Source organism: Paralichthys olivaceus, chromosome 23 (assembly GCF_024713975.1).
Source record: "Paralichthys olivaceus isolate ysfri-2021 chromosome 23, ASM2471397v2, whole genome shotgun sequence".
NCBI lineage: Eukaryota > Metazoa > Chordata > Actinopteri > Pleuronectiformes > Paralichthyidae > Paralichthys > Paralichthys olivaceus.
In genome coordinates this window covers 2,556,757-2,569,783 of record NC_091115.1, presented here as the reverse complement: position 1 = coordinate 2,569,783, position 13,027 = coordinate 2,556,757, and the positions used below count along the sequence as shown (strand labels likewise).

Below are 13,027 nucleotides of genomic sequence, written 5' to 3'. Positions count from 1 at the left end.
CTACAATCCTTTTGAGAGAGAGCATGCCAGCTGACACCCACATACACAACTGTGAACCACGTCTCTGTGGTACATTGTCCTGCTGTCTGTGAGGCATCAGTGCACCCAGGTACACATGCACACATTTAAAGGAGACGTATTCTTCTCATATTCAGGTCGATCGAATGTATTTTTTAAAGGTTTACTTGCTCTAATGATCTCACAACAAATAACTTTCCTCAGACTGTCCATTGCTGCAGCTCCTCTTTTCAGCCTCTGTCTGAAACACTTGTTTCCTGACTCTTTAAGACCCCCCCCCGTCCTCCAGCTGGTCCACTCTGTTGGGATTGGTCATCATCATTGGTATTTTGGATTCGAACAGGTCACAACAGTTCGAATAGGAACCCCCCTCACATTTGAATTTCGAAAATAACGTGAAAGCCCTATTAAGGAGCAAGCCTGACTAGCTGCTAGGCGTGTGTCATGCAAATGTGGGCGTAAATATTGGCTCGGCTATTTACAATTTGTTTTAGGGGCCGTGTTTCCTGCGGTGGAGAGGAGCTTCCTTTTAACACAGACTTTCGGCTTCTTTGCAGAACTTGCATTCACAGAAACCGTTATAACGCACAAAAGGAAAGGCACATTTAAAACTCACTCGCGAGTCTGTGAGCTGCTAGCGAGCTGCAGGCAGATCATCCCGTCCTCACTGCTTAACCTTTATTTGACAACACTCAGGGGGGAGACTTGTGGGAGTGTTGACTGAGCATCTTTCCAGTGATGCTTCACGCTCACACCTCGGAGCGGCCCGGCACAAACACAGTTGACTGCTGTGCTGAGCAGCTCTTGTTTGTGGAGGGCAAAGTGCCTTGCCCGGGGGCACCTCAGCATTAGTTGTTGTGCAAGTATACAGCATTAGTCATTCACTTTCTTCAAGCACATTTTTTAGTCAGTAGCTGGAAAGTCGTGTGTCTGTGAGCGAGGCGGCGGAGGGAGCTCATTTCTTATGTTAACTGTTTTTAATCAATATTAAAACTCTGATTGCTAATTGCTTTTAAACAAATCCAGTCAACTGATTTGAGTTCTTGTTACTAAAATCTCATCCATACGAGCATAAACCACATCAAATATGTTTTTTTACGATGTCTAAATCTTACATTTCTCCTTTCTTCATTCTGAATTCAGTGTAGCAGGCAGACAAACGTGTGTCTTACCCTTGTGTGCCATCATACATAATGCAGCACATCTGTTATTTCTTCAGCGTCTCCTCAGTTCAGAGGGTTGTGGTCGTTTGAAGCCTCGACGCCGACAGCTGCATGTTTTAACTGGTGAAGCACGCGCAGCTCATGCGTTCTGTGATGAAAACAGAAGTGATCTCATATCAGTGAGGAGATTGATTTGTAGAGTCAGGTATATAGAAGGACCGCCGTTTACCTGGTTTATGGTTTTATCGATATCGATGGTTCTTAAAGGTCAGTCCGCTCTTGTGCGTATTTACATAAGCCTAAAGAGCGTGTGGGTGCTTGTGCATAATTAATGCACGGAGTAGCCTCCTCTCCTGTTATCGTTAGATCACTTTCAAAGAGGAAGATTTCACCCTTTGCACGCTGGACTTTCGTGTTTTGTTTTTGATGTGAAGGAAAGGGACGGGGGTGTGTTTCCTTCCCTGATTTTCACAGTATCCCCTCTGGGCTGCAGTGAATGTGTTTCTCTGGGATTCTTTTCTCTTGGCCAAGGTCTAACTCAGCTTTGTTGGCAAAGAGATACCTGGAATGTGTGTCTGCCTTCAGTCACATTTGAATGAGGTTCCTTTGTTTTGGGTGAGAAATACGTCATGTGGAGACTTTTTTAAGAGCTAGTGGTGTAATTAATTTTTTCTACCTCATGCACACGTGAATGTAGGTCTTATTTTAGTTTTTTTCAGATATTATGTAAAACATTTGTAGGTATTCTCAGTACTTTGTTTATATTCATGCTGGAAAGTCCCACAGGTAAAAACGGCAAATCCTAAAACCCAAAGATGTTGAATTTCTGTTTGCAAGATAAAGAAAAGTTACATATTTGTAGATTAAAAGTTGAGCTCTTGAAGAGACACCAGGACATACATAAAAACAGGAGATTTGAGAGAGAAGCTGGTTTATGGATCAAACAATGGACGTATTGTTGTTGTGCTGCTCCTGGAGAAAACCGAGCTTCAAAGTTTTTTGTTTTTTTTTGTGTTCCTCCGGTCAGAGCTCCTATACAGGCCTAGGTTTATGGCTGGTACACACGCACACGCACGCACACACACACACACACACACACACACACACACACACACACACACACACACACACACACACACACACACACACACACACACACACACACACACACACACACACACACACAGAGTGACCGGCCCCCATCAGCACAACAAATCACTGGGATGAGCTGGGCTTGGGTCATTGTTTGTCCATTCACATGGATCCAACCGGGTGGAGTGATTGCTGCTGAATGGGGGCTGACTGATGGTCTTCGCCTTTGACTCGCTTCATTCGCTTTTACAGCGGCGTGCGAGCTCATCTCTACTCGGTCGCGTCTGTTGTCACGGCAACCGGTGGAATCTGTTTCCCCATCGCTCTCTCTCTCTCTCGCTCTCTCTGCCGCTCTTTGTCGTATCGTGGGATAACCAAGGCTTAAATTCATTTAAACGAGCCGACGTGGGAGCGTGAGAGGAGGAAGCAGCGACGCGGCCACATTAACAGGCGTAGCTGTGACCTTATTCTGTAAACTCTGGAAATTATTTCACATGTAGATACAGGTTTATCTCTCTGCCTCTCTCACTCTGTCTCTGTCGTTCTCTGTGGTGTTTGGATTAGGGACTGAGTGGGCTAAGCTGACAGTGAATAGACATACACCAGCAGCGATGCCGGGTATGTGAGTAACACGATGCGGATTAACCGACACACAAATTCTCTGCCCCTCAAAGAGATCTTGTGTTAGCCTAAGACACAGACACACACACACACACACACACACACACACAGCCTTTTCCCCCTTAGTCATAGATTACAATGCTGATTCATTGTCAATGATTAGACTCTTGTGTGGAGATGTTTTTAGATGCTTGTTCTTGTTCGGCCCTTCGAGCATTTTAATTTGAAATCACTCAAACCACTCTGGAACAAAGTTTTCTGTTCTAATTCCACATGATGAGTCATAAGCGACACCAAATATAATGAAAACACTCAAGTTGTTTGCTGCAGCCTTTGTCAAACACACTCTCAGTTATGGACCGTGTGCAAATAAAGTCAGATTATTTCAGTTCGATTGAACTCAGTGCCTGTTCGTCACACACCTGTGTTGCGTGTTTGCATGTGGCCGTGTGTCAAAATTAGAATTTATGAAAAATTCAGTCCGCATGGCTTCATACTGCACTTCACTGAAGGTTAGTGTGCGCTTAAAGTGAAGAGCAGTGTCTGAATAAGGCGTCCAAAAATAAAACGTCTCTGTCGAGGGGTTGAATGTATCACAACTCTTTGCTCCGTTTGTAGAACGAGTGAATGTACAGTATGTGTGTCTGCGTAGTATTGGACATCCCAGTGATCTAGTTTCTACAATACTAAAGAATTCAGATTCGGAACAGTGAGCTGCATATTTTTCACCATTTACTGGATTTATTCATGTAAAATATTACATAACAAAAGATGTTATCTTGAGATGGTTTAAACAAATGCTTTGCTAATTATGTAAAAGTCCTGATTCTGCTGGTAAACTGTAAAATAATGTTGCCAACCATACAAAACCAGTACAAGGTTCTACAACCAGTTCATCAGTGGTCAACCATTCTTTAATTTCTTCAAGTACAGAAATACTCAATGACAGAAAGTCCTACAAACTTTAACGTGTTTCAGTGATTTTCTCGGCAGCACTTGGTTGATGTGGCTCTAGTGATCGATTGGAGCGCTGATTGTAGTCGTCAGCGGCTCTATCTTCATCGCCCTGGCCGATGGTGACGCTGGCTTGGTAAAAGCAGACTCAGAGCCGCTCCTAACGTTCAGCGCTGCGACTGAACTGCATGAAAAAATAATCAGCCAAACCGAGAGTGCGCTTCGTTAACTAACAGGCATAGAGCGATAAGAGCACTTCACGTGTAGAGAAGTGGCTGCTCTGCTTCTCTTTAGACAAAACACACACTCGCACAGAGCAAAGAACACACTAAAGGAAAGGGACATGATGTCTCCTTAAAGCGATTCAGGTTTTCAGTTGCATTTATGACTCATATCATTGTAGGGATTATTTGCTTCCATAGTTGTATTCGCAGAAATGAAATTCTGGTTCAATGTTGATTAATGTGTCTGAATAATGCCGGTTCAGAGAAGCTGAAATGTTCCCTTGAAGGCCACAACACACACTCTGACCTTAACTTGTTTGATTGCTCTGTTTTTCAAAGCTCTAATCCGATCCTGATGATCCACCTGTGGAGTTCAAACAATGACCCGGACTTGTTGCAGCACGCAGGCAGGACTTTCCCCTCGCTCCCTCCTTCTCTGTCACTCTCTGTCTCCATCACGCCCTCCTCCGCGCCCTTTAAATCTCTGCTCCTGTTTCTGTCTTTTTCTCACACATCTGCATCCTCACACAGCCTCCCCCCCTCCCTCCCCTCGTTTTGGATTCCCTCCCCGCAGCGTTTCAACAAGAGCAACGGCTGCTGGGTAATCTTTACTCTGGAAAAAACCGAGATTAAAATCTCAGATTACAAGAGGAGAGGAGAGAGTGGAAGAGAGATTACAACCTTTTTTTTCATTGGGTCCCAAACTGCATGTGGGAGTGTAAAGGAGGTCATATATAAAAATACACATGGTTCAGAGTGTGCAGTGCTATTCTCACATACCCATAAACCCCTTCTGTGGTCAGTGAAGGTCTGCTGTCAGACATGCACTGAACTCTGAATTCCGAACCTGGTTTAATCTCCGGAAAACATCATAACGAGCCGATGTGAGCAGGCAAGCCTTTTGAAAGAACACAAATATCTCAGGATGTAAAAAGGAACCGAACATGGGCAGATGTAAACCTGAAGAATTTAGACGTCATGTCCTGTGTAATATATATATTCGTGTTGTTGCGTTCTTCCTATGTGAAAAGACAAACTATGGAAAATGTCCAGACCCAAATTTTCATGTCTGAAAATGTCCCAGTACACGTTGTGCTTAGTTTGAAAGTTTTGTGTGTCGTCGTCATCGTTTCTGTATTTGTTGGTGCTGTATTACCAAATCATTAGCTGATACCCAGCTCTCCAGATAATTAATATATTGCCAACAGTTCATTGATTTTTAACTCGATATCCGTCCGCAACACTCTCTTTTCTCCCTCTAGTGTGATTTATTGATTCACTGCATTTCCTAGTTTCTCTCTGGTGGTTTTAGCAGCAGTGTAGCCGACTGCATCGCCTCTTCGCTCTTTTCTTTTTCTCTCCTCTGTACGTTTCACTGGAAACACTCTGGAATGAGGCTTCCAGCCCGAGGAGGCCTCAGCTGAGTTTAAATGAAGCCGTAAATTGTCGGAAATGACAACTGTGCGTAATTTAATGTGCCCCTCTAAATATAGCTCTTTATGATGAATTATCATTAGCATCATTCATCTAGAGACATTAGATTAATTACAACAAACAGATAAAGCCAGATTATCAAAAAGATTGACAGCTGCACATTTTTAACGTTATGCACCGTCCAGTCTCATTTCAAACTGGTAATGTGTAGAGTTCTGCTTGGATCGTTTCATCTCACTGCTTTAAAATGCACGAGTGGTGTTATAAAAGCCTGTTGTCAACTCTTGTCCTCTTTACCTCGGATTGCAGTTGTTGAAAGTTGAAGTAGCCGCTTCCTCTTTGCATCAGTTTATGCAAAATGTGGTTTTGAGATTTTTAGAGGCACAAACTCTGGTGATCAGCACATTCAAGAGCTGCAGATTTTAACCACCACTCGAATCCAGACAGTTACCTCAGCAGCTGACCTTTGTACAGACATCCACATTGTGCAGAGGATGTAATTGAATGACTGTTTATAGTGCCATTAAAAAAAAAAAGTTTAAAAACTTTTTCAAAATGTGTTTCCAAATACCTGGCAGGGGTGTCGTGATATCCTGATTCTGACAAGAACAGTAATAATTTATGAAGTGATGAAGTAACAATCTACTTCTACAACGTAATTTATTTGCCCGATTGAGATAAAAACAACTTTTAAAAAAATAAATAATTGTCCAGATTTTCTGTAAATATATTGTTATCGCAAAATCAAGCACGTTTTTATCTTGAAATCATGTAACTTTACACGTTTTAGTACTTTTTAAGTCCGAGCCAGTCGTCCCCATCCATCTGTCCCCTGAGAACATCTTAACTGATCAGTGTGAATTTAAATTTGCAGCGACTCTAGAGGGTAAGGAATGAGGAGAGGATGAGAGGAGGATATCTCAGTCAGACATGCCGACCTCCCTCATCCCTCCGTCTGTGGATGGTTAATGAGGCACTGCAGTGGAGGAAGGGAGGGGGGTGTTTCCCAGGCCATGTCACTGCAGCACTGAGCCACTTTCATTCTCTATCAATGTGTCACTTTGACAAACTACAGAGCTCTGCTGGAAATTAAACTTCTTATCAGGCAGCTTACATACTGCACAAAGTCTGAAACACTGAAAAACCTATGTTATGAATGTGTCCTCTCTCTCCCAAACATTTCTCTTTACTCATCCTGTGTCCGTTAACAGAAGCGTCTCATTAGAACCCCCCCTTTAGATGCTATGATTGGCCTCCAGGTCCTGTTTGTCTTTGGCTAATGTCCTTTTTAGACATTCGCTATTGTCCTCATCACCACCTCACTGATTCGTGGTGCCTGGATCAATGCAGAAATAGTCGAGATGAGACAATATGACTTGACCTGATGCTTAAGTGCTATTGAATCAAATTAAGTGGTTTCAGAAGCACGACAGTACAAGCAGCGGGGAAGCAACTGCAGTCTCAGTGCAGAATGAATTACGGTCAGTGATACGATGGGGGTTGTTAAGGGAAGGATCCATTAAAGGTGGGAGCTGGTGCTCTGATGGCTGCATCCTCTGATCACCTGGTAGACAATGATCATGTTGTGCATCTCAGACTCAGAATCATCCGGACCTGTCCTGTTCTGCCCGCCACGTAAGCATCTGTGTGTGGGCGTGGGTGTGTGTGCAGAGAGTGGCCTGTTCGGACTTGAAATTGCCTTTCAGGCTTTGCAGCGACACTGTAATCAGACACACACTGTTTACTCCCCCTCAGCCCCACCTTGGGTTTGGCCTCAGTGCACGTGTGTGCGTATGTATGTGTGTGTGTGTTTGTGTTTCAGAAAGTAGAAAAAAAAACCACTTGGACTTTGGACTAAATGCTTTTTTGTGAATTGTGTGTAGATCCTAGTTCAGATACCAGTAAGCTTAAAAACAATACAACTTATATAACATATTTTAACAGCTGTATGCTACTAATCCCATGGAAGTGATGATTGCTGTTGCTGGTGTTGTATTTGGCAATCCTTCAAAACTGAAGTCTTGCGGTAAAGGTCTCTGTTTTATTTGTAGCGGGAACTATTGCTGCTATTTTAGCTGCCACAAGCTAACGCTAAACTACTGGGGATCACTTCTTCTTTACTGTTCTAAATACAGTACTTGTCAGTGCAACTGCTGTTGTGGATCAGAGAAGAAGAAGTGAATACATTTTTATCTGTGTGAAACTAATATATACTGAGAAGAAGTCGAAATGTGCTGTTTATAACAAAATCCTTTTTTTTCGGGGGTTGTAAATACTTTTATGATAAATATATGCATAATCACCTAAAATGATAAAATACTGTGAACTATGTACCTGTAGAATCTTTGTTTTATTACCCTACTCTTGTAAATGTTTTCATATTTTAATACAATCTGCTCGTAATCTTCTTGTTCCTCATAAAACTGATAAACGATATTGAATTTAAATGTAGTCTAGACAGTCTGGTGAATGTCGCTCTGAATCACATCTCCCTTTACAATCTGTGCAGCATACGAGGAAATGTTAGTGTCGAGCCCTCGTTACGATCCGGAATATTGCCTCCGCGCTCTCTGTTTGTCTCCTAGCCCATTTCCAGTTTTCCATCTGTTCCCAGACTGTTTGGCTTTTCATTTATTCTGTGCGTGATTCTCTGTATCTGTGGAGCCCCGTGGGGAGGTGGGCCTGTCTGCTCTGTCCGCTGCTTGCTTCCCCACGAGAGGCTCCTCTGCTCTGGTCACAGAGTCATGCTACTCCCCTCAGGCTGGAGGCTCTGCTGCCATATTCACATGAACCAAATGTCTCATTTCACTTTATTTCCTTTTTTTGTGGTGAACTAAAGCTTAGTTCGTGCCTCAGTGCATGATTTGAATACTGTTTTGTAGCCGTCACATGTCTTCGTCAACAAGGTTCTTCTGCTGTTTTCTCACATGGGCTCACTGGACATTTTACTCGGGGGGAGGGGGGGGGCGGCCGGAAAAGTCCCCGAAAAACTTTAGGACAATCTGACAAGGATATTTAATTACAGCCCCTCCAGAAACATTCAGGAAAATATTTGGACTTCAGTCATTTTTCTGCGTAAATGGCAGATTTAATTGCAGACCTGTGGACAGAAGAGAAGTTTACTTTTGAGATAAGAAAAGTTTAAAGTGCTCAAAGCAGTGGAGGCAGAAGTGTTGTGGTGATGTGAAGTGGCACAGCTGGGGCGCCATATTTCTAAGATTATGTGAAGATAATGTGAAAATTATACCACACGCTGCTTAATAGCCCTCATTGTGCACGATGCAATCTCATTGATGGATAGCACCGTTAAAGGTCCACCCTGGGACTGTGTTTCATTTATTATTTATACAGAAAAATACAATTATTGTGTTGCACAGGAGTGTTTTAGTCATCTGTCCACACAAACCCTCCCTGCCGTCTCCCAGCTGGTTGAATATCTTTGAATTGCAGGTGCTGCGGTTTGTGTAACTTGGACTGACTCTGTGGCATCCCGGTGCATTAGAGCCGCTGTGCGAGCTTCCTCTCGAGCCCTCGGGAAGCACAGTCATAAATTAGCAGGGGTACTCGTCTGTGTTATTCTCAAGTCGGCTGGAACAGAGTGGCCTTGGCAAATATAAAAGGGATTGCTGGATTAAGCCTTTCCAAACTTGTAACGTGTGCCAGAGTACATTTCCATTTGTCCGCTGTGTATTCTGTGCTGTTGGGTAAGAAGGTGATAAAACATCTGTTAATAGAAAGTAAAGAAAACGGGAACGACTAAAATAACCATCCGTTTCCAGCCGAGCTCTCAGGGTTGCTCTAAGGGCGTTGGTGTTTGAGGACTGTGATCTGAGCTGTATCTCAAAAAAACAGTTGCGCTGCGTGTGTGACGTCAGAGAACTTATTGTTCTTTAATGCAGGTTGACGTGTATTCATCCAGCAGTGCAGATCCTCCACCTCTGTTCCTGTGTGCACCTCAACGATATAATTTCATTAGGCGGAGGAAGCGTTCTGTGATTGGCTTTAAAAAAAAAAAAAAAAAAAGAACCCTGGTTTTAAACATCTCATTCTCTCAATCCCATTAGTCTCAGCTCCTCAACACTCAAACTCAAACCAGTTTCATTAGCCAGTCAGTTAATGTGGTTCAGGTAGCGTGTGGCCCCATGTTGGGTTAGAGCCCAGGTGACTAATGTAGTAAAATCTGATGTATTCATTGTACAAAACTTTTATATATGTATTTATCAGTTCATTCATTTCATAATGTACTGTCACAACCACATACTCTGAAACTCATAACCAGTAGATGACATGTTTTCTTTTGATAAATGTGAATTATAAAATTGAATTATTAGTATTAATTGCTGAATTAATCAAATTAATTATTCGTGTCCATGTAACAGAGAATGAAATGTGTTAATTTGCGTTTTCACTGACTCATTTTCAGCCTTTTTCCTTAAAAAAAAACGACAAATAAAATGACCAATTGATGAGCAGCCCTTGCATTAGCTCTCTTTGTGACTGTTGGCAGTGACAAATAACATTTATGTACAGCACATTTTCTTTCTTTACTCTTTCATTTACGAACACGCATCGACAGTTTTCTTTAAACAGCCTTGTGTTGACGGATTTGTTCCACGGATCGTTTCGCTCACTCGTCAGCCGCCGACAGCTTCTGATTGTTTTTTTGACAAATCACTGAGTCCCGCCCTGTCACTCTGGCTTTTACAAAATTACACTGATCAGCTGAGGGGCGGAACGACGTGTTCACCATCTCCTCGTGTCCGACACGACTCTACCTCTGGCTCATGTTTGTGGAGAATAAGTCAGCGGATCAGAATAACTGGCTCCCGGTGCTGCGAGTGTGAATCGAAAAAGGTTTTCCTGGGCAGGTTCTTGTGAGTTTGTGCCAGGCCAACGTCTCCCCTGGCAAGGTCCTCACTCCCAGCCCCATCAATGAGCTGCTCAGATGAGCTGGATTTGTGGGAGTTGGAGTAGCTCTTACTGGCCCCACTCTCTCACTCTCTTTCTTTTCCACACAAAGTACAGACCACAGGCTTTCTCTGCAGCCTCTAATCTTAGAATTTTTATATGAAAAGGCAATTTAAATCACACACCAACACATCTGCCTCATTTAGTTTGCTTTGTGTTGATTTGGGGCTTTGAACGGACGATTCGTGTCGTCATCAGAATCATAGACAGTGAATTAAAATGCACGATGCGTCTCCGCTTCCTCCCATCGCACAGAAAAAGGAATACGATGCTGCGTCCTGCTGCGCTTTTGATGTCATTCAGTCAGAGTCGTGATTGTAACTTGGAGGCGTGCTATCAGAGTCCAGCTGAAACACGGGCTCGAACAATGACAGATCAGTTTCAGCGGTCAGTTAGCACGTTAGATAATTGAATCAAACAAATTTTAAGAGAAACGTGAACATTTGAAGATGTGAAAGAACTTCAAAATGTACTTCGTCATATTGGATTGGATCATTATTGATTATGAATCCTCCCTCTCAGTTGTGTACAGCACCGATGTGTTTTTGTGATAATGTTTGACAGGGAGAGGATCTGTGTTCCTCGAAAGGGAACTGAAACGCATCAGAGCATGTGACATAATCCATTTTCATACATATTATTTTCTTATCATCAGAGCTTCCAGGAAGCTGCAGATGTAAAGTAAACTCCTTGACTCAGTTGCCAGGAATTTAATTTTTACTTGTAGGCTGTTTGTTGTTGTGTGTGTGTGTGTGTGTGTGTGTGTAAAATCTGATTTATAACATTTGAGCAGCGAGTTTGAGCAGCAAGTTTTATGGCTCGCATTAGTTTCCTCCAAGGAGAAACGGCTGGAGTCCATGTTTCACTTTTAGGAGAAGCACATACACATCCGTTCGTACATTTTTTATTACTTGGAGAAGGGTTCCAGACAAGTGAATGTTCCCGTCATATTTCCCAGTGGACAAATGCCCGGGTGTGTTATTGATGTGTATTGGCTGTGTGTCCACTCATCTGTGCTGTAATCTAAATGGCCTCAGCGCAGACCTGGGGTCAGGGGCTGAGCACTGACCAGATATCTGCCGTGTTCCTCCTCCCCCTGTCTCTGCTCTGCATGGTGCCTCTGTGTGTTCACATGTTAATAATTCCCCACGCGTTTACTCACTCAAATCCACCTCGGCCTGCCGCTCCGTGACCTGCGTGACCCCGTGTGAGAGGGAAGTGTGATCTGCTCACATATGTAAAAACAGCATGACTCACTGTTGAGTCAATACATGTATGTTTAGATAGGAAGCCAATGTTCTCTTCCGCTGTAACCACAGGGGCCTCTCGGCGTGCTCACGCACTTACATAGCATAGAAGAGAATAAAACCATACGAATACAGTGTTTCTGGGGGAGTTTGAATGTTCATGGACTTCTCCTTAAAGCTATAAGTGTTTTAAAATCTCATCACGAGCCTCAAATTATTTGTTCTATCGAGATAAAACCAAGAAAATCTTCAATTTGTGAATGCACAACCTGTAAATCTATGTTTTTTTTTTGGAATGACTCAGGATCACACAGGTTCGTTCTGGCTGTTTCTCGCCGCCTGCGTCGTGTGCGATAGCAGTGTGTGTGTGTGTGTGTGATGTTCTGAGTGTGTGAGCCATCTGTACTGTTTATTTCCGAGCATTAACATGAATGACCGTGTGAACAATGAAAAGCAGTAGATGCTGTACAGGATCGCTGGATGGTCGCTGATGCTGCGGGACGTATCACTGGCTGCACAGCGAAACGCCACATGACGCCATTAAAGTGTCGTTTGTTCTGCTTGTGTGAGGGAAAAAAAAAAAGACAAAAGAAATTAAGTCAGCAAAAACTGCCTTCAGGACATGTCATGTGCTTTGCTGCCGTGGCAACTAGAGTCACCACATACTAATATTTTAGGTTGTCCTACATAATTGTCTGCCTTTGTCAGAGCAGAGTGGATTTTTCAGGATAGGCTCTGGGGGGGTGTATGTTTGCAGCCCCTCTGCTGACTCAAGACAGATTTACAGTCTCATCAACTTCTCTATCCAACCCCTCCTCCTCTCAGATATAAACCCCAGGAATCCTCTCAAGATGACGGCATTCGTTTGATCCTCTTCTCTTTTAGCTCTGTGCTTTCTTTCTTTCTTTCTTTCTTAGAGAAGGAAAGTAGATGTTGTTCTCACTAAGAGACGAGGCAGTGAGCCAGAGACACAAAGACAACTTGGACGATGAAAGAAAGTATTTCTACAAGGGTCAAAAAACACCTGATGGAGCAATGACCCACGACTGTGCAGCAGGTTTCTGTTACATGACTAAACCTGAGTGTCTGTACACACGGATGTCTGTGTGAATATATTTGTGTTTTCTTCTATTTCAAGTAATTTATAATACGGTTAGTTTATTTATATATTAGCTGATATATTTCAACATCGACTAGAAGGGAGCGAGCATTCCGTACCTCCACCGAGAACCCCCCCCCCCCCCCCCCGAAGAATTCCTGGATCCTCATTAAATTGCTTCTTCCTCTGGTCATGCCCCCCCCCCCC

General features: G+C 43.1%; 1 protein-coding gene across 4 annotated transcripts in view; it reads left to right on the top strand.

Moving 5' to 3' along the window:
• tmcc3 (transmembrane and coiled-coil domain family 3) overlaps positions 1-13,027 on the top strand; it is a 36,022-nt gene that overhangs the window by 16,729 nt on the left and 6,266 nt on the right. The gene's annotated exons all lie outside the window — the stretch shown is intronic.